Below are 22,694 nucleotides of genomic sequence, written 5' to 3' on the forward strand. Positions count from 1 at the left end.
CTTGGCCACATCATCAGACACCTCTCAGAGCAGGATCATAGAGTTCTTCCCATTGAGTGACATTGATCGTCTAGCAGTCTCTAACCGCTGACGTGACAAAGACCCCGACCCGACAATCGCAGCATGACACACGAGACATTGAGGGGACACAGATCACTCTGGGGGACCTCCCATCATTGTTTAGACCCGGGATACGTCCCACGGGAGTCACGGTGGCTCTAGTCTTCTATTGAGCCTCGTCCAAGAGACCGAGATGCATGGTACCCCTTGACAGGCACCAGCGTCCCATCACCGGCTATGCACCAACCAGGGGGACATGACATACGGAGGATTCCGCTCCGCTCCAGTCCTTTTCTTTTCATTGTTACATCCAGATATATTTGATTATGTATGATCAGACTTACGATTCAACACGGGTGATGATGCTCGTTTTAGTAGCTCCACCCTTACTGTGATTTGTATCAAGTTTTCTTTTAGTCTCATAGACCCATCGGTCTTCCGAAGACTCTAATACTCTCAATTATAAATGGAATCTTTGTATAGAGAAAAGGATACTTGGGGTTCTAAAAGCCTTAATCTACACATAAAATACAAAATTTCAAAGTTATGGAATGGAAGTATGAGGAAATTTCTCTTTAGTATCTTAGTCTCCTAGTGGTCTTAGATGGATTTCTAGTGTGGGGCACTAATTTGGCAAAGGACTTGAACATTCAAAAAAGGTTTTGGGTAGGGGCAAGAGTGTAAACTACTTATCCTGTGCTTTTGCTTGAATTTGGAATGCTACCTCTTGAAAGGGAAGCACTTTGTCTTGATCACATACATAGTTAAATTTCAAAAAATCGACAACAATAGAATCTTGCTTAAAGTAATGAAAGTCACAAAGGAAAAAGGATGGTTTAGAGAAGCACACGTGGTGGAAAGATGTGGATATATATCGCGCCAATATTTACCTAAGAGAAAAGGGGCTATAAGAGAATTTGGGAAATAGAAAGCCAAGATTTATCCGAGATAAAAGGGGCTATAAGAGAATCAGGAAGTAGAAAGCCAAGATTTACCTGAAAGAAAAGGGGCTATAAGAGAATTTGGGAAGTAGAAAGTGGTGGATACACTATGGAAAGAATGCAAGGGAAGTTGGGGTTTTACAAGAGAGATAAACCGTATGCTGACATACAATGAGCTCCAAGACAACATGTCTATGTACAAGAGATAGGCCACATGTAGATTTAGAGTTAGCTCCCATGACTTGGAGACACAGACAAGTAGATGGAAGACATTCCTAGGCAAGAATGGACATGTAAGATCTATAATGATGGCTTGGCCACAATATTTGGTAGTGTTACAGATACTTAGATATCAGATCGGCATTGGGTATACATATACCTATATACCTAGATGAACCCAAGAACATTCCCAAACTCATCATCTAAAACACAACGATGTGCAGTTTCAATCTCATGATAGTCATAAGGTTGAAAACCATAAACTCCATCACGCAAAGCAGAGACTAGCTACTATGACATCCCCACTAACGTCATCACACATACAAATCCACACACCCACACATACTTAAGCATCCATTTATACAAGTCTTCATACTGAGTTTCTATAGGCACTCCGGAGGTCAAAGGCAAACTTAGCCATGACGAAGGCTAGCACTAAACAACACTAATTTTGATGATCTTTCTCTCCCAACACCACCAATTTTGATGAAGATGGTGGCTCACAGGAGAACACTCCTACCTTCTAGGAGTGAGCATTGCTTATACAACCATTGGAGGTGATGATCATGACCTCTTATAGAATCATCTATTTCATTGACCTCATTTACTAAAGTAGTTTTCTCTAGATGATTCGTTCCTTGTTTTGGCCACGAGGGGTGCACATTTAGAAAATTCTACATACACGAGGGGTGCACTTTTAGAAAATTCTACATACAACGTGCGTTCAAACTCATATTTAAAAACCCATCCGTAACCCCTTGATCTCCTTTTTATGCACGCCTCATGAATTTTGTGGATAATATTAATATCCCTTATTGTAAATGTACAATTTGGAAACATGGTATTTTCCTTACAAAACTCACACACACAACATACCGAATTCATTGCTACTTTTGCTAAAATTGGATCCTTCAAAATACATAAACATACCACAATATTGAAACAAATAAATAAACTCTTGTAAGTTCTATTGGCAATATTAGTGTGAGTGATACTTGCACCATAGGCATCTCATAGCTTAATATGCATTATGGAAAATATGTGTTGCTAATAAATAAGTCAACATCATGGCCTCTTTCAATATGCAAGTATGAATCTAATGTCCTTGATCTAAGAGTTTTCTATGCAATCACATGGTCCAAACTACATATTAATGTGACTTGGGTTTGCTTGCAAGCCTTGTTGTTACTCCACTTGTAAAGTTACTGACTATGACGTGTTTGAGAATCTTCCATTTTGTATCAAACATCACTATAAGAGAGAGAGAGAGAGAGAGAGATGAAATTCTCTATAATTGTGTTTTGAGGTTAAAACCTATAGAATTTGGATTTATCATTGTCCGTACAATAATAAATTCTGAATCATCCTTCAATTTGTAGCTGTCTGCAGCCCAAAAACATTGGAGCACAGCATATAATGGCAGAAAAATGGCAGAGAGAGTTCAGGAAATTGGTAGCGTTGAGATTCTATGTTGTAGAGAAGTACTTCTATCTGCTACCAGCCATTCATTTACATGTAATTGTAATATAATTATGTACAGAAAATGAAATGCTCTGTCTTTTTCTTTCAACAAACTATGTCATCATATCTTTCTAGTACAGTTCCTGTTCCAGATACAAAGATTACAATAGAATCTTATGTTACCCGATCAATTCCACCTCTTTGCATTTTTGCTGACCTTACCCTTAGCTTTACCCTGTTGGAAAGACTGGGCCTTCTGTTTCTTCTGTAGCTCCTTCTCGGCCTGTACAGAGTAGGAAGACCATGTTAGAGTATCTCATCCATCCAATGCATAGACCAAAAACATCAGACACTACTATGCAGCAGCAAAATCCATCAGTGTTTTGAGCAACTAAGTGGAGTCTGACCCATACTTATCAGGGGAACGCCATTCCCCTTCCGGACCGTCGAAACGTTCTTTACTGGAATTGAAGGTGACGTGGGACGTCCACAACATCCACCAGGTCAGGAACTCAAGGGACCACCAGTGTTCCCAGAATGCCTTGGCATTCCAGGTTCTAGGTCTGGCAATGCCATGGGATGGGGGTTAAAATGGCTGAATGTTGAAATGGCACTGTTTGTTGTTGCTCTTTGCTGTTGGACCCTCGTCTCAGCCTTCCCCTCCTCTCAGCCCTCTCACCCCACCCTTACTCTCTCAGCCACCCCTCTCAAACCTCTTCCCTCCTCTCACTGCTCAGCCCTCTCCTCTCAGCTCAAAGCTCAGAATTCCCTCCTCTCAGCCCCATGCTCTCTCGAGTGGTAAGTCTCAAGTCCCTCTTGGACCCTCCCACCTTCCTTGGAAGTTTGCAGGCTGCAGCAAATGTTGGGAGTCCTTTTGCTGCATTCTTTTGCAGCTCCCGACCATTCTTTCATCCTCTCTTTCAATGGCTCGTCCACACGGCATTCAGACCCAAAAGGAGGAGCATGCAAGTGGAAATATCACTTTTATAAAGCAACAAAAAGTGGAGGCACAAACCAATTGCAGGCTTATTTAATGGTTCCAATAGCATACCTTGCACATTTGAAGGTATGTTGGATAGTATTGGATCACCACCTGTGATTTTTGATCCTTCAGGTCGAGCATCACCAGTCCCCCAAGAGCAACATGTTCTTCCATGTGTGGTAGCACACCTGCTCCGATTTCCACATCTATTCCTGCCTCCTTGTTTGGGAGTGAAGTTTCATCTCCATATACAGGTGGGACTACCACTTTGCGAGCCCTGAGAGCCTTACAGGCGGGGATGGATGCATACCTGGGCCACGTTCTGGTCGCATGTGCCAGGGAATCAGCCTGCTGATGTTCTGCATAGGCAGCCCCTGGATCAGTCCTTTCTGCGCACTGTGGAGAGCAGGAGGGGGGCTAGTGTGGCCACCCTTTAGGGCTAGGCCCAAGCAGCCCTTTATAGGGTGAGGGAGGCCTGTTGGTCGGCTCATGGCAGGGCAGTAAGGATCGTCCCTTGTAGAGGGGCAGTCGGGCTAGGAGGCAGGGAGCTATAGCCCTCGTATAGGGCTATGCAGCAGTCCCTTCATTGAGCAGGCCAGGTCGGTCCACCTAGGGGCAAGAGTCAGCCCCCTAGAGCATAGGGTCGGCTCATTTGTACAGCCAATTAGGAAGGGGGAGCCAGGCTATCTATCAGTCCCTTATTGTTTTGGTATCTCATTGTGAGCATGAATCCCTATCTAAGTGCTTCCCATTCCTCAGCTGTCAACTTCTTCCATCCTTTCTGCTCAGCTGCCAAAGCCTTAGGCAGACTCTTATAGGTATGATCTCCAAATCTCTCCTCTTGGTCAAGCACCATCGGGATCCGTTCTTCCCAGGTCAACACATTCATCCTTCCACTGGTTATCAAGGACGAATAGAATCCACCATACTGAGAGGATAGCAGGGATAGTAGAGTTATGGCCAGGTCTCGGAAGATATCTGCTTACCTGCTTGGAGGATCTCCTGTTGAAGTTCCTGTAACTTGTTGATTTGTTACCACATCGATCAATACTTCTTGAGATCCAACAACCGCATCTAGACTTCCAAAGAGATCCTTTTCATGGGAGAGGTTTGATTGTACAAGGACGCCAACTGTTTCCAGATATTCTTGGCCACCATCATCGCCTCCTCACAAACATCTCCGAACAGCAGGTCTAAGCATCCTCTCTGTTGGCTCAACACCCCCTCGACACCTCAGGCCTCTAGCCAGCTGTGGCTCTGATACCATGTGAGAAGTGCAGTGGATCTGAACAGAAATGGAGAGAGAGAGAGAGAGAGAGAGAGAGAGAGAGAGAGAGAGAGAGCAAACCTACACACAAAACTGGAAAGGAGAGAAAGAGATGAGAGAATTGCAAGTGATCTCAAGTAAAACCCATGTCCAGTGGGGAAAACCCTGCTCTATAGCTAATAGCTACTATGATTGGTTTAAAACATAATCCTAGGTTAGATACAAGCTACGCCAAGTTAGCTCCAGAAGTAATAAGAGGTGAGTACAATGCCGACTCTATGTTCTTGTGTTGTCAGATAACTACCCCAGGGCATGAGGCCTGTGCAACATGGCTCCTGACCTTCACCTTTCCAAAATGGGTTATGTTTTTGTTCAACTTGCCCTCTCCCTGAACCTAAGAATAGGTATGCCCAACACTGAATTTGAAGAAATTGAAGTAATGAAAAATAACCAGACATTTTGCAGCCCTTGACAAATGACACACCTATTCGAATCAAAGTTATTTTCCTTCCCACAAAGATCCTTCCCCTTCATTAAGAAAATACATTAGGATCTGATATCAGGTGTCAGATACTAGGGGCTTTATTCTTGAGGCAAACCCATGCTTGTACCCAGGATCACATAGTACATTTCGAAATGTAGAAATGTCAGAGAAATTAGAAACATTACTTTCTGGCCCCAAAAATGATGCTAAGCATGAATAATTCTCAATTATACAGCTCTAGAAAATGGCATACAATGCATAGAACTATAAAAACCTAGGTCATATTCTATGCTTATTTGTCTACACATGTGAATTGTCATGAGATCAAGAAAGAAAGAAAGTTTATTAAAGTCTTCGAGAGACCATGAAGGTCTATGAGACTAAAGATAACTGATACAATGAGCATAACGGTGGTGGTCTCAAAACAGGCCAACCAACCGTTTCTACAAAAAAAAGAGAGGTTATGAAGGACTATGTGTCTAGTCCTGATACAAAAAATATGTGTCTACCTCCAGATGATACAAAGAAGAAGAAGGGGAGGGCACAAAAAAGTGGGATAGAGGGGGGAGATACAGTATACATGTGCAGGTGGTGATCGTCAGAGACCAATCATAGAGGGGCCATCAAATGGGAAGTCGGAAAAAACCCTGCGATAGATGATTGGCCTCTGATGTCACGCGGCCTAGTCGAGCTCGGTCGTCGGGGGCGGCGGGTGGCCCTGTGGATGAGGGCAACGGTAACCCCAGTGGGGCGGGCCGAGAGCAGAGACGAGATGTCATGGACCTGGATGTGTGAATCTGTCCGCTGACGCAGCTGTCGTGTTCAATGATTGAAATTAATGTTAAAAATACAGTGAAACCCAAAAATACAAATCAAGGGCAAAACCCATGCATGCATGCAGAGAAACGTTTCAAAAGGTTTGAAACAGTTCTCTCTCAAAGAAATGTGTTTTGTTTATAACTATGCATTACCGTAGATCACAATCTAACAGCCTACATACAATTAAATCATAGTTACATAGAGAACGCAGCCAAACAGACAGCAAAATCATGCCTCTAATATGTTCAAAAAATGGACAAAGTCATTGCAAAATTGACCTCGAATGGACTCCACACTACATCCTAAAGCTATTACAAATCTAGTAACAAAGTGGGCCTATCTGCTGCTACAACTTTAGTAACATAAGTGGGCCTATCTGCTGCTGCAAATTTAGTAACAACAGGGGGCCTACCTGCTGCTACACTTGCTGTACTCCTCTTGCTGCATGCCCTAAAGGACTTTTTATGGCTCTGTGAAAAAGTTTTTTTTTTAATTATGACTGATGATGCCCAACTGGGCCCCCCACAAGGCCAACCACATGTAATGGGAGAAGGGCAGACCCTGTCACCGACCTGTCCAAGCTACATAGCCGACCTGGCCTATCCTACCCTGTCCAGGGGCCTTTCCCACGTCTGCTTGGCTGGGTCTTCCATGCTGCAAATGTGGCAACCAGACCTGTCCATATCTGTTGCCCACATGCCAACCCATGTAGTGCTTCATGCTTATGCTGATAGATGGTATTCGCCCAAGGAGTTGTCTAAGGGAATGCGTGTGCTACCAAAGGATTCAAAGATGTTGCGGATGGGGTTGGTAGAAGTTATCCCCTAGGTACTGTGGACCGTTCTTAATCTTGAAAGATTAATGAGGTTGGATACAAACTAGAATTGCCTCCCACATGTAAAAGTTCACACAGTCTTTCATATCAGTAGGTTGAAAGAGGTGTTGGGGGCCGGAGATAGCAGTCTTGTCTTGCACCAAGAACTTGTGGAACTCACGAACTTAACCTATGTTCCGCACGAACCTGAAAGAGTTATCGATCTGGAAGTCAAGAACTTAACCTATGTTCTGCACGAACTTGAATGAGTTATAAATCTCAAGGAAACAAAACTCGGGAATACATTAATTCCAAAGTTCGAAGTTTAGTGGAAGGATAGGTCTCAGGAAGACTCAGCTTGGGACTCAATTGTTAGTTTGTAGAAGAACGTTTCCAACTTCGTTTAAGAGTAAACGCTTAAGAGAGGGAAAGAATGTTATGCACCTAGATGCTAATCCTTGGATTAGTGGGCTTTATCTAGGGCCTTGGGATTAAAGGAGACAAAATAACATGGGGCTAGAGGACTTCAAATAATGGCAAAGGGCCAATTTGCTATATCTAGCAAGGACGGTTTCTAGAAGCGGGATGCTCTTCTAGATATGTGAAACCGGCCTCTTGCAAGCTAAAGGGCAGTAAATATATATACCCAGATGAATATAGGAACGTTCCCAAACTCATCCTCTAAAAACACACAACTTAGTGCACTTTCAATCTCACGATAGTCACTCATAAAATTGAAAACCATAAACTTCATCATGCATAGCAAGGACTAGCTACTATGACATCCCCACTGACATCATCAGCGCCCAATAGTGGGTGTAGACCATAGTATAAAAATATGCTCTCACACATACAAATCCACACACCCACACATATTAGAGCAAGTTAAAGGACAGTAAACCATAACTAGCTTGACATCCACACTAATCACAGCCACAATGCATCATTTCCAGCCACTACTATTAGTTAAATACCACTGAGAAACAAACTTTAAAAAAACTGAAAAGGAGGCTAGAGTGCCCCTACTCATGAACCATACACACGAGACGCAGATTGGCCCCAAATGCTTTGGCGCACCTTTTGGTATTTATTTATCCCAGCAATGGAAACACTGATATCAGCCTCTAGCAAGCTAAAGGGCAATAAACCATAGCTAACTTGACATCCACACTAATCACAGCCACAATCATCATTTCCAGCCACTTCCATTACTTAAATACCACTGAGAAACAAACTTTAAAAACTGAAAGGGAGGCTAAAGTGCCCCTCCTTCATTTGCTCGTGATTGTAAGGTCATCTCTGCACTACTGGGGGCCTAGACAGAGGATAGGTGCGAAGCCACATCTCATCCCTCTTCCATGGACGGCAAGTAGAGTCATTCTAACCTTCATTTGGATTCCATTTATCATTTTTGAGGTGTATTATTGCTCTTTTGTGGTTCGAAGTTCTCTCTCGGCCATTCAAGCCGTGGACAAACACCCAAACACAAAGGGTATGCCTAGATTAGTGCGAAAGGGAGAGTGTTGTGGATTTCTTCCTGCCTTGAGGTTACTTGTGCAGTTCCAGATTTGTGTTGTTGCATTGTTGGGTTGTGGGACTGCCAAACCCTCTACAGAAAGCTGGATGCCTTGTGGAATGCATAGTCATCTTTTAGTTGGACATACACAGTGGGAAATGCCTTGCCTTGGCAATTGGGTGGTAGTGTGTGGAATTGGATGCCTATTGAATCCAAGAATTGGCTTAGACAACGAAATTGCCAAGGAAGCAAAGTGCAAGGGTGAGGCAGCATCTTTAGTGGCCAAGGCTATTGCATTGGAATTCTAGTGTGTTGACGCCGCTACAAGGTCTTGTCCGGATCACGAGCTTAAATTTTTGGTGGGAGTCTAATCTCTAGCATGCATGCTTGGGGGGTGTCTAGGAGATAAGTTGTCTGTTGATCTTTATTTTGTTTACCTTGTGCTGCTTGGAGTGTTAGCGCCACTACAAGGTCTGGTCCGGATCACGAGCTTAGAGTTTTGGTTCTATTCTAATGATGTATGTCATTCTTGGAGGCCAATGAAGACAATAATTGGAATTCTAGGACCAGCTCCTAGTGAAACATGGCAGATCACGAGATACTATGCTAAAGTTCCTATTGGACAATTACGGAGGTATGGATGCTGGAGCTATGGCCGTAGCCTTGTGGGAGTCCAATCTCTAGCACGTGTGCTTGGGGGGTGTCTGGGAGGTAAGTTGTTTGTTGATCTTTACTTTGTTTACCTTGTTGTGCTTGGAGTGTGTTTATGGTTAGAAAGAAAGAAAGAAAGAAAGTTTATTAAAGTCTTCGGGAGACCGTGAAGGTCTATGAGACTAAAGATAACTGATACAATGAGCATAACGGTGGTGGTCTCAAAACAGGCCAACCAACCGTTTCTACAAAAAAAGAGGTTATGAAGGACTATGTGTCTAGTCCTGATACAAAAAATATGTGTCTACCTCCAGATGATACAAAGAAGAAGAAGGGGGGGGCACAAAAAAGTGGGACAGAGGGGGGAGATACAGTATACACGTGCAGGTGGTGATCGTCAGAGACCAATCATAGAGGGGCCGTCAAATGGGAAGTCGGAAAAAACCCTGCGATAGATGATTGGCCTCTGACGTCACGCGGCCTAGTCGAGCTCGGTCGTCGGGGGTGGCGGGTGGCCCTGTGGATGAGGGCAACGGTAACCCCAGTGGGGCGGGCCGAGAGCAGAGACGAGATGTCATGGACCTGGATGTGTGAATCTGTCCGCTGACGCAGCTGTCGTGACTCTGGCTCTCGCTCACGTCCGCGTCGTCGGCTAGACTGAGAAGAGGTATTCTGTGGCTGAAAGAAGTCAGTGATAGGCCGTTGGATATCCTCACGCTGTGTGTGCTGCTCGTGTCGCCGTGCTCGGAGAGAAGTATCTCGGTGGCGGGTCATCTCATGTAAGAAAGCAGCAAGGCACCGCTGATCCGGGAATTGTAGCATGTGTGAGAGGGAGCCGAATCCGTTGCGGAAGAGGCAGTGGTATCGGCCTCGAATGGCATAATAGATAGGACATCTGAAAGCAAAATGCTCCTCCGACTCGATTTCCTGTAAGTCGCAAAGTGGGCAAAGGCGGTCCTCTCGTGGGATACCCTCTGCGCGTCCACTCTCGATCCGTAATCGATGTGACAAGACCCTAAACTGACCGAGGGAGATCCGGAGCGCATGTGGTAGATGAAGTTGTGTGTAACCCGGAGGTGTGATGAAGCCCTCCTGTGAGATCTGGAGGCAGTGTCGGCGGTAGAAGTCGAGCTTCACAGGAAGCTCGGAGTGAAGAAACCATGTCCGCCAGGTGTGGAGCTGGAGCAGATCCGCCCGAATGAGCCGGTTGACCTGCTGGTCAGTGGGGGAGAGAGGAGATGGTGGAGCGTCGAGGCTGTACTGAAAAAGGAGGCAACCGGTCTAAGTCGAGGCCCAGTCGGGTGAACCAACTGGAAAGACGACTATACCAGCATCGCTGGTCCCCATCAACGGATAAGGCCATAGAGGAGGGTAGGGCTAACCAAGGTAGGCGGAGACGACTGTCAGCAGAGGAGCCAAAATCCCTGACTCTGTGGAGGTAGGTGATAGCCTGAAAAGCCGCATCAAGCTATAGGGGTGAGGCGCCGAACTCTGCTAGAATGATCTGGTGTGGTACCGATGGTTTGCTACGGATCATCCGAGCAAACATCAGTATCTGCAGGCGCTCAACTCGAGCCCACTCTGTGTCTGAAAGGTCGACTCCCCACCAAGGGCTACCATACATGCCTGCTGGGTGGACCAAAGAATCAAAAAGGAGAGACTTGGTCCGCGGGTCCTGGAAGTGGGAGTGGTAGCACTGTCGCTCCAGCCTGGCAAGAGCGGCATATCCCCGACTGATCCTGGCCTGCATGGCCGGACGCATCGTGAAGATCGGGCCTGAGAAGACAACGCCCAAGTATGTGTAGGAGTCAACTATCTCAACAGGGTCGCCGGCAAAGAGGAACTGCTCTCGGTGCATAGCGGGCCTAGAAGTGTTGAAGATCATCACCTTGGTTTTCCCAAGATTGACCTTCAAGTCATGTGTATCACAGAAAGCCTGAAGTCCATCCAAGTGTCGCTGAAGACCTGTAGCAGAAGAGGATAGTAGTACTACATCGTCTGCATATAGGAGAATCTGAATGGCAGTCCCCACAAGAGAGCAGCCTGCACCTCCGAGTGTCCTGTTGGTGGTCTCGAGCTCGTCGATGTAGAGGCCAAATAGAGTCGGTGACAAGGGACATCCTTGTTTGACTCCGATAGTGCTCGTGATCTCTGGGGTCCAGCTGGTGCCAATCCTGACCTGCCCCGTCACCCGCTCATAGAGAGCTACTATTGCCCAGATAATCGCCGAGTCGTAGCCTAACTCCTGCAGACGTTTGATGAGTCGGACGCGGGGAACGGTGTCGAATGCCTTGCGAAAATCCACAAAGTAACAATATACTCTCTGTCTCCTGTGTCTGGCCTCCTCAATGATCCCTCTAAGTGTAAAAATGTGATTGTAAGTCGAGTGGTCCATCCTGAAGCCGGCCTGTCCGGATGCCCTGAGCCCCTGTATCTCTGCGCGAGCACTGACCTTGCCATCTAGCACTACATCGTCTGCGTATAGGAGAATCTGGATGGCAGTCCCCGCAAGAGAGAAGCCTGCACCTCCGAGTGTCCTGATGGTGGTCTCGAGCTCGTCGATGTAGAGGCCAAATGTAGAGGCCAAATAGAGTCGATGACAAGGGACATCCTTGTTTGACTCCGATAGTGCTCGTGATCTCTGGGATCCAGCTGGTGCCAATCCTGACCTGCCCCGTCACCCGCTCATAGAGAGCTACTACTGCCCAGATAATCGCCGAGTCGTAGCCTAACTCCTGCAGACGTCTGATGAGTCGGGCACGGGGAACGGTGTCGAATGCCTTGCGGAAATCCACAAAGCAACAATACTCTCTGTCTCCTGTGTCTGGCCTCCTCAATGATCCCTCTAAGTGTAAAAATGTGATCGTAAGTCGAGTGGTCCATCCTGAAGCCGGCCTGTTCGGATGCCCTGAGCCCCTGTATCTCTGCGCGAGCACTGACCTCGCCATCTAACACAGCAAAAAACATACATCTAGATGAATACAAAAACATGCTCCTAAACAGAAATAGTGCAGTTTGAACCTCATGGCAATCACACACAATGTTGAATATCATAAATTCGATCACGAATAGCAAAAGAACTCTTCCTATAAGACCCACGTCAACACCAAAAACAGCACCCAGTGGTGGGTATAGACCATAATATAAACATAAGCTTTTACACATACACATCCTAGAGCATTCATTTATACCTTCTATCGACCCAAAAAACATTTCCTCAATAAAAGAAACACCGCTAAGGCACTCCAACTTATACCATTCTCGAACCAAGTCTTTCCATAAACAATTTTAAAAAGAGGAAACATGGAATACATGGCTAAATCGCCATTTCAAAAAGATTTACGAACTTAGAGAGCAAACCTTAGACATTTTGGATTTGGCCTTCACAATAGGAGCTTTCGCATCAAGCTCTGCATCCCTTTCAAGCTCCTTTCTTCGAGCTTCTAAGTTTTGTTTGAGATAGTACTGCCAAAAACAAAGTCCACAGAATTTGTTCACCGGCACTACAGAACTAATTATAACAGAAAACTCTTCCATTACTGAAAAAGTACAATGCCAAAATCAAAATCATGATGTACAAAAGTTGATACTCTACATTATAGTCCCCTGCATAGTTCTGCAACTTTATCTCCTTGACCTCCACTACTCGATTAACTATTTGCCTCAAAAAGTATCTATCATGGGAAACAGCGATGACCGTACCCTGGTACTCTCTTATAGCGTCCTGCAGAAGCAAGTTAGAAAACAGGAAGATTGTATGAGAAAATAATAAGCTCAGTATGTTCTGTAACACTGAAGTCATTGGGAAGTATCTACTTAAAAGGAAATCACAAAATTAGCATTAAATACTATGTCAAGAGAAAGCCACAAGCTTCTTGCATAATAAACATAAAACTTAAACCACACCTCAAGCATTTCCTTTGAAGGGATGTCCAAATGATTTGTGGGTTCATCCAAAATAAGCATAGTAGATGGAGTGACCATAAACTTACAAAGAGCCAATCGTGCCTGCAGCAAATCCAATCAACTTGTACTTAACGGAAGTTTGTTTGAAATTAAAAACATATTGTGACCTAAGTATGAAGAATAGAAGATAAACAATTCCAAGAATAAATTTTGGAATGGAAGACAACAGGCATTCCAAATGAAGAGAGCAGAAATAGCCACACATCTCAACAATATATACCTAGATGAATCCAGGAACATTCCCAAACTCATCCTCTAAAAACACAACATAGTGCAGTTTCAATCTCATGAGAGTCACTCACAAGGTTGGAAACCATAAACTCCATCATGCATAGCAAGGACTAGCTACTATGACATCCCCACTGACGTCATCAGCGCCCAACAGTGGGTGTAGACCATAGTATAAAAATATGCTCTCACACATACAAATCCACACACCCACACATACTTGAGCATCCATTTATACAAAGTCTTCGTACTGAGTTTCTGTCGGCACTCCGGAGGTAAAGGGCAGACTCAGCCATGATGAAGGCTAGCACTAAAGGAGAAGGCTAATCAAAAGGTAGTCCAAAATCTCTTCATTCAAGCTACAACTGCTTGTGAAGTCTAAACATTTTCATTTTAGTCTCTCCTCAACGAGCATCTAAATCTAAATCTAGCTGATAGGGCAACGCACCATTTAAGATAGAAAGAATTATCACAATACCAGCAGGCCGCAACTTGGACGAAAACTTCACAAGGTGAAATTTGCATGTCCGCTAATACGGCAGAAGCATATACCTAGATGAATCCAGGAACATTCCCAAACTCATCCTCTAAAAACACAACATAGTGCAGTTTCAATCTCATGAGAGTCACTCACAAGGTTGAAAACCATAAACTCCATCATGCATAGCAGGGACTAGCTACTATGACATCCCCACTGACGTCATCAGCGCCCAACAGTGGGTGTAGACCATAGTATAAAAATATGCTCTCACACATACAAATCCACACACCCACACATACTTGAGCATCCATTTATACAAAGTCTTCGTACTGAGTTTCTGTCGGCACTCCTGAGGTGAAGGGCAGACTCAGCCATGATGAAGGCTAGCACTAAAGGAGAAGGCTAATCAAAAGGTAGTCCAAAATCTCTTCATTCAAGCTACAACTGCTTGTGAAGTCTAAACATTTTCATTTTAGTCTCTCCTCAACGAGCATCTAAATCTAAATCTAGCTGATAGGGCAACGCACCATTTAAGATAGAAAGAATTATCACAATACCAGCAGGCCGCAACTTGGACGAAAACTTCACAAGGTGAAATTTGCATGTCCGCTAATACGGCAGAAGCATATACCTAGATGAATCCAGGAACATTCCCAAACTCATCCTCTAAAAACACAACATAGTGCAGTTTCAATCTCATGAGAGTCACTCACAAGGTTGAAAACCATAAACTCCATCATGCATAGCAGGGACTAGCTACTATGACATCCCCACTGACGTCATCAGCGCCCAACAGTGGGTGTAGACCATAGTATAAAAATATGCTCTCACACATACAAATCCACACACCCACACATACTTGAGCATCCATTTATACAAAGTCTTCGTACTGAGTTTCTGTCGGCACTCCTGAGGTGAAGGGCAGACTCAGCCATGATGAAGGCTAGCACTAAAGGAGAAGGCTAATCAAAAGGTAGTCCAAAATCTCTTCATTCAAGCTACAACTGCTTGTGAAGTCTAAACATTTTCATTTTAGTCTCTCCTCAACGAGCATCTAAATCTAAATCTAGCTGATGGGGCAACGCACCATTTAAGATAGAAAGAATTATCACAATACCAGCAGGCCGCAACTTGGACGAAAACTTCACAAGGTGAAATTTGCATGTCTGCTAATACGGCAGAAGCATATACCTAGATGAATCCAGGAACATTCCCAAACTCATCCTCTAAAAACACATCTCAACAAGACCAATAATACAACAAAAAGATTACTGCTGGACTCTAGTTTTGCATTGTGCTTAGATTCGCACAAGAGAATAATAAAGACCTATAACCTAATGAAATATTTACCACATGAAAAAACACATTAAGCTATCCAATAGTGAAAATGCAAGACTAAGCCACACCATATAAAACCGAAAAATTTTGAGAATGTGAAGACCAAAATAGAAATAAGTACTGAGATAACACTCAAGATCCTACAAACAGATTCAATTTCAAAGTGAAAATATCTGATAAGAAAGAAGGTATCAACTTGCTTTTCAAGCCTTTCTAGATACTTTAAAATTGCTCATCTAGAAAATCACAAACCACAACCCATGTGTAGCAGCGGGTTGTACTTGCAGCGGCCTGTATAAGACTGCTGGTGAGAATAAGGGTCATTCTTGAAAACCATTGCACAAGACAAACTGAGCCATATACAAGAGTTCAACAGTATTGATATATATTTCTGATATTTCCATTGGCATTTGATCGTGAGAACTTCGATTGCTGCAGTTGATATCGTAAGAGAAGATCCTTTCATTTGATGTGGTATTGATATGTAAACTTTACAAGTTTGTGGTGGAATCTAGGTTATAAGAATGATCTATTACGTGCAAAATACAATCTAAAAGCCAACAGATTGGAGGCTCATTACACTCATGCCTATCATCTCTAAGCTGATTGCTAAGATGACAGTAAAGCTGCGGGCATTCTAGCTGGTGATAATACAAATGAATGGACACTCTCTTGCTCAGTTTGTCAAGGCTGTCTCTCAGTGCCTTGCTTATGTGATAGCTATGCTTCAATATACGGATCATTAAATACCTATTGGTGCATTGTACGGGTTAGAGATAGGTGGAGGAAGGCCACTATTTGTGCAAGCTTTTGCCGATAACTCTTCTTCACTCCTTCGAAGGCTGAAAGAGATATTTCATGCCTTATGTGTGCTATGTTTGGCAGCTAGATTGCGGGTTAACTTCGAAAAGTCCAAGCTTCTTCCATTGCATGGAAAAGATTGGCATCACATTTTATGGCCTTGGGAAATAATTTCACTTACTCAGCTTTTGCGTCATCTTGATTACCGTTTGGGGTGGACATATACTCATCGCAAGCAAATAGACTATGTGCTTTCCAAGATGAAAAGAAATTGGAATACTGGAAGCTAGCTACTTGGCCCTTACATGTCCCTTTTTGCATCGTCCAATCATTTTGGTTGCCTATGTGCAGGTTTTATTTGCCTTTAATGATGTTTACCAAGTACAATATCACTCCTTTCATGTCCACTACTATGGAGCTTTTTTGGCTCTCATCATGGACATAAAGCTCTCACATTACATTCTTTGGATATCTATGCTCACCAAAGATGCATGGGGGATTGAATATTTATATGCATATTCTAGGACATAAGAAAAATGATGATTCAATTCATGCAGGGTGACCAGCCATGAGTGTACATGATACATCACTTGATTTTGCCTTTTATCTACAAAAGCTTCTGGTCATTGGCAACCCACTCAATGGGATTTTCTTCTAGGGCATATTTGATGGCTGGATTAAGGGTTGTCCCTTTGTCACTCGTATACTTTCTCATCTTAAAAACGGGCATGACAAAAAAGGCGAAATCTTCATGGTTTAAGACTTAGGGTCTTTTTCAAACGTTGATTTTTTCAAACATGTGGTTTTTCAAACTTCTGCATGCAAAGCAAAGTTTGATTGAAGTTTCCAAACGCCTTTTTTTCAAACATTTCCAGACGTTTGGTAAATCAATCAAACACGTTTGATAGTAACTATGAAGCACACATCACGGAGAGACATGGACATAGAAGCAATAATCTGAAGAGTCTATTGGAACAGCCAGCCCACAAGCTTGGAAGCTATATGAAAGCAAATACTCGCAACATAGAAAAGATTTGTGAGGATTGTCTATCACAGGATGTAAATGGCTACCATATAGTTTCATAGTGGTCACCAGTCCTTAGATCTTGTAGGGTCTCAAGAGGACTTTAATGCAGCCATATCATATCATCTCTATGTGTGTGTGTGTGTGTGTGTTTGTGAGTGCGCACGCGTGTGGAGAGAGAGAGAGAGAGAGAGAGAGAGAGAGAGAGATTACTCACATTACTATTCCAAAACCAATAATTCAGTTAAAAATAGTAGAATCATAAAACCCCCTATATGATCACCAAAGATTCAAAGACTCGTTAACGTTAAAAAAAGATTTCAATCACACACACAATAAAAAATTTCATAGTGAAAGAAAATACAGTCAAAAACCACAATTCATCTAAAGGAAAAATGAAAAATGAAGTCTAAACAAATTCATTTTAGTCTCTCCCAAATGAGCATCTAAAGGCACAGCAGCCCCAACAAAGGAAGAATTTATTTCTAATGCCTTAGAAGAAGAGAAGAGAAGAAACAATAAAGCTCTAAATGTCCTCGTCAGAGGCGTAGCAGTTGGGGACACTACGATGGTGGATGCCCTAGCATTGAGGGGGTCAATCTTACCTTCGAGGTCTACGAGTAGGATGACGTAACAACAAGACCTATGATAGTGAGATTCCGGACACTAGCAGACACGTCTACCTTCATGAGCACACAGGCACCCTCGAAGGGGACTCGGACATACTTGGATGATGACCTCACGCTTTTGCAACAAGAGCACAGAACAGAAGGGATGACTCGAGTGCTAGCTGCAAGGCAGAAGGGAAAACGGGCAGTATATCGAGACGGTAACCTAAACATTTGGGAGATGGCAGAAAGAGGTGAGAGGGCTACAGATACTGCATGATGGCGTCCCGCCTCAAAGACAGAGAAACACGACAGATTGGGCATGGCCTAATGGTACCCTATGGTCCAACTGAAGAGGTTTCTCAAAGCATATACAGATAGAGATTATTTTCTATGACAAGACACATGAGAGCCCAGAAAGAGGATTGCCTACTGTGAGAGGGTACACCTGGGAGTCAACTTATAGAAAAGAGATGAGGAGAGATACAGGGGCGCGAGGCTCTGGAGGCGTGGCTGTCCTCTTTAGATCACACCTCACACCACTGATATCCCTTATGCAGAAGGAGGAGCATGCAAGGCACGCATGGGTTCAGATTCACCTACATGATGCACAGCCGATATGTGCCGTGTGCTACTCTCCCCAGATACATCATCCTATCCGCGTGATGTCAAAGATCATTGCTCGCTAATCTGATGGTACAGATACTGCTATACGCTAATGACATAGTCCTCATATCCTCCACCACGGCACGTCTCCAAAAGCATCTAAAAGCCCTAGAGGTTTTTTGTAGGGAGAGGCACCTGACAGTCAACCTTGGCAAGACCAAGGTTATCATTTTCAATACCTCACGAGCAGTGCTTCATCGACATAGTTTCAGCTACCAAGGTGAGCGAGATTGTGCAGTCCTACACATACCTCAGAACAGTTTTCTCAGGCCCAATCATCAGTATAGTCCACGCAGCCAGAGGCTCTAGCTCGACTAGAGCGACAATGCTTTCAGGCACATTTCCAAGATCCCCATATGGGATAGCTCTTTGATACACTCGTGAGACCGACATCCATGTATGCAGCACTTTTTTTGGGGTGGTAACCTCTTAGCGACAGACTGGAAGAGAGTACAGAGATTGCTACTGGTTATGAATTCCTGGATGATCCGGAGATACCCCTCATTCCCCATTAAATTATACAGACAAGCAGAGTTCTATTGGCTATGACAAGCAATGGAAGCTCAAAAACAAGATGCTGTAATAGATTGCTGCAAAACTGAGAGTGGAGGCTCAAGGGAGAACCAACATAACAAAACCCTAGGGCTAACTGCCCTAACTGGACTAAGTGTCCTAACTGACCTAGATGGTACATAAACTAGTTGTATCAATAGTCCTAACTGACTATAACTAGGCCTACAAGGCACATACCAAGGTATAAGTGGCATCTATGGATAGCCCATGAGATGGCCTACAGACCCCTCTCCATGGTATGAGTTGAAGTATCCTGGACATAGCTCAAGATACCTAAATTCTAATGTCATGGTTGCACATGTTCGTCCCGTAGGGATATAGCAACCTATGACTGTACAGAGTACAACAGATCAAGTTACAAAAGGTACTAAGTTTAAAGCTTGCTGAAAAGCCTCAAACTTAGGTCGAGGTAGAGCCTTCGTAAAAAGATCTGCCAAGTTGTCTTCAGTGGAAACATAAGACAACTCAATATCACCTGCTGATAATCACTCTCTGACATAGTGATAGTGAACCTCAATATGCTTTGTGCGAGCATGGAAAACTGGATTCCATGCAACAGCCAAAGCACTCTAACTATCAATGAAGATGACAGTAGGAGCAGTTTGGCATGCACAAAGATCTGCAAGTAGCTTCTGAAGCCAAACACACTTCACTGTAGCTGTAAAAGCTACTCTGTACTCAACTTCATAGCTAGAAGTAGCAATTGTACTCTACTTCTTGCTGAACCAAGAAACACATGAAGTAACAAGCATAAAACAGTTGCCACTATGTGACACTCGAGTGTCCAAACAACCAGCCCAATCACTATCAGTGAATCCATGCATGACAAGTATCAGTCCCATAAAGAAGGCCTAAATGCTGAGTGCCTTTGAGATATCTGAAAACACGCTTCACGACATGCCAATGGTGCATAGATGGACTATGATATATCTGCTCAACTGTGAGACAACATACTGTAGATCAGGTCTAGCATGGCATAGGTGAATCAAACAACCAACTACCCGCTAATAGAGAGTGACATCACATGTACTGCTGCCATCCTCAGAAGAGAAGTGAAAACCAGTCTCTAATGGTGTGGATATTGGCTTGCAATCCTCAAACTGAAAACGCTGCAAAAGCTGTCCAATGTACTTGGATTGTGACATCAAAATGCCCCCCTCACTGCTAGCAAATTGGATGCCCAAATAGTAGTGCAGAAGACCAAGATCAGACATAGCAAATGTCTGCTGCAAATCAAGTTTAAAATCTGCAATTTGCTGAGCATGTGTCCCAGTCACAAGCATGTCATCCACATAAAGGACTAAAATCAGCAAATCTGTCACACGCTTGCAGATGTAGAGGGTAGCCTCTATAGGGCTGTTTTGAAAGCCAAGTGTGAGCAAATGAGTATGAATTCTCAAATACCAATCCCGAGATGCCTGCTTCAATCCATAAAGGGCCTTTTTCAAGTCGCATACCTTGCTTTCAAAACCTTCAACCTCAAAGCTAGGAGGTTGGGAAACATAGACCTCTTCCTGCAAATGCCATGAAGGAAAGTTGTCTTAATATCAAGCTGATGTATATGCCAATGAAAGTGGGCAGCAAAGGCAATAACAATGCGAATAGTGGTGATCCTGGAAGTGGGAGCAAAAGTCTCTTCAAAGTCAATGCCATGCTGCTGAGCATAGCCCTAAGCATCAAGACGGGCTTTGTAACGGTCCACTGAACCATCAGCTTTCCGTTTGATTTTGTAAACCCACTTAGTTCCAATGGCATTCTTACCGGGAGGCAAATCACACAACTTCCAAGTGTTATTCTGATGCATAGAATCCAATTCAGCTTGCATGGCCTTCATCCAACAATCCTTCTAAAAGGCATCTTCATGACATAAGGGCTCTTCATTGCATGCTGTAGCAACAAAACTAGCATGCTCTTTCTAGACAATTGCTCTCGTACGGGCTGGTAGAGGAGTGTCTTGTTTGCTGTCTTTTAATGTGTCAAGGAGCCAACCGGGTACCTTTTTGGGCTCCTGAATTTCTGCTCTTTCCTAGTCAAGAGCCCTGTGCAAATGATCCTAATCAATGAGAGGCATATCAGGCTGAATTTCTGGCTGCACATGTGGCTGCAAGACCAGCAGATGGAGGAGGTACTACCTCAAATGGAGCATCATCCCGAGCATTGGACGGAAACAAAGGCATCAAGCTGTCAAATATGTCAGGGGCATCAACAACTGGCTGTTTTTGACAGTCCAACAAAGGCATAGTGGAAGATTCATCAAACATAACATCCTGACTGACAAAACATTTGCCGTGCGGGGCTGATATAGCTTATAGACCTTGCTCTCTGAGCTATACCCAAGAAAAATACATGTGACAGCTTTATCATCCAACTTAGTACGTTTCTTTGAAGGTACATGAGCATAAGCTGAGCACCCAAAAGTCCTCATGTGGGAAATGTGAAGCTTACGACCCGTCCAAGCCTCATAAGGTGTGATAGTCTGCAATGCCTTTGTAGGACATCTATTCAAGATGTAATTTGCACACATGACCGCATCCAACCACAACTTATTAGGCAAATGTTTGCCTTTCAACATGCATCTAGCCATTTCCATCACCGATCTATTCTTCCGCTCAGCCACGGGATTCTGTTGAGAAGTATAAGGCACCGTGCATCGATGATTGATGCCACGGGAAGCCAAAAAAACAACAAACTCCTTCGACATGTATTCACCCCCCCTGTCTCTATTAAGGTGAGCAATGTGCAGCCGACTCTCATTCTCAGCCAAGGCAATAAAGTGCTTGAAGCATGAAGAAACTTCAGATTTGGATTTCAATGCGAAAATCCAGGTGTACCTGGTGAAATCGTCAATAAAAGTTAAAAAATAGTAGAACCCCCAAGCACTGCAACCCTCATGCGTCCACAAACATCACTATGAACCAGATAAAGCTTACGTGAAGCACCAACTCTCCCATCCTTAGGAAACGCAGCATGGTGCATCTTACCGAGCAAGTATGGTTCACAAACATGTTTGGTAGGCATATACATTTTGGGAAGAGCCATAACCATATCCTCCTCTCCAACATTGAGGTGTCCAAACCTCTCATGCCACAAATGAGTATTTGCCATGGTAGAATCAAGAGCAAAAGCATGTGCATCGGCAAGAGCAGCATCATCATCCTAACATCTATCATAAGCACCAAGTCTATAAAGACCTCTAGATAATGTGCCAGTCAAAACCACGGTAAAGGCATGTGTAGCATCATACACTGCACACCTAACACCATCAAAAAGAACCTGAAAGCCACATGTAGCAATGGCTGAAATAGAAACAAGGTTCTTACGATTGCCTAGAACATAAAGCACATGCTCTAGAGTAACAATACCACCAAAGACAAAAGTAAGAGCAACTTGCTCAATAACTTTCACGGTATATGATGCATTATTGGCACATGTGACACTGCCCCCCTGAGATGTAAGCTCCAATGAGCTGAAACTTCCTGCAAGAAATGATGTGCTTGCTAGCACCACTATCAAAGAACCAGGCATCATGAACATCTGAAACTACCATACAAGCATCATGAACATTAGGATTATAGTGACATGTAACCAAGAAAGCCCAATGCTAGTCTTGTGCAAAATTAGCGTACTCATGTCGATCATCTGCACTAGAAGAACCAGATACTGCAAGACCATACTCTTTCTTCTTCTTTTCAGATGCTATGCGCTTCCTGTATTCATAAATATCATGCCCAGGTTTCCTGCAATAATTACATCTATTCTTCTTTTTGTTATCCCCTGAAGAAGAGGCACCATGTG

The 22,694-nt window shown here is 43.8% G+C and overlaps 1 pseudogene across 1 annotated transcript in view; it reads right to left on the reverse strand.

Moving 5' to 3' along the window:
* Positions 1-2,563: 2,563 nt before the first annotated feature.
* LOC147892589 (ABC transporter F family member 5-like) overlaps positions 2,564-22,694 on the reverse strand; it is a 51,853-nt pseudogene continuing 31,722 nt past the window's right edge. Inside the window, exons 6-9 of the transcript XR_015542311.1 lie at positions 13,121-13,222; positions 12,810-12,938; positions 12,575-12,679; positions 2,564-2,964 (exon numbers count right to left, since the gene is read on the reverse strand). The product of XR_015542311.1 is annotated as an ABC transporter F family member 5-like (transcript). The remainder of the gene's footprint in view (positions 2,965-12,574; positions 12,680-12,809; positions 12,939-13,120; positions 13,223-22,694) is intronic.

Source organism: Dipteris shenzhenensis, chromosome 16, assembly GCF_047967505.1.
Source record: "Dipteris shenzhenensis isolate YYH24624 ecotype China chromosome 16, Dip_SZ_1.0, whole genome shotgun sequence".
NCBI classification, from domain to species: domain Eukaryota; kingdom Viridiplantae; phylum Streptophyta; class Polypodiopsida; order Gleicheniales; family Dipteridaceae; genus Dipteris; species Dipteris shenzhenensis.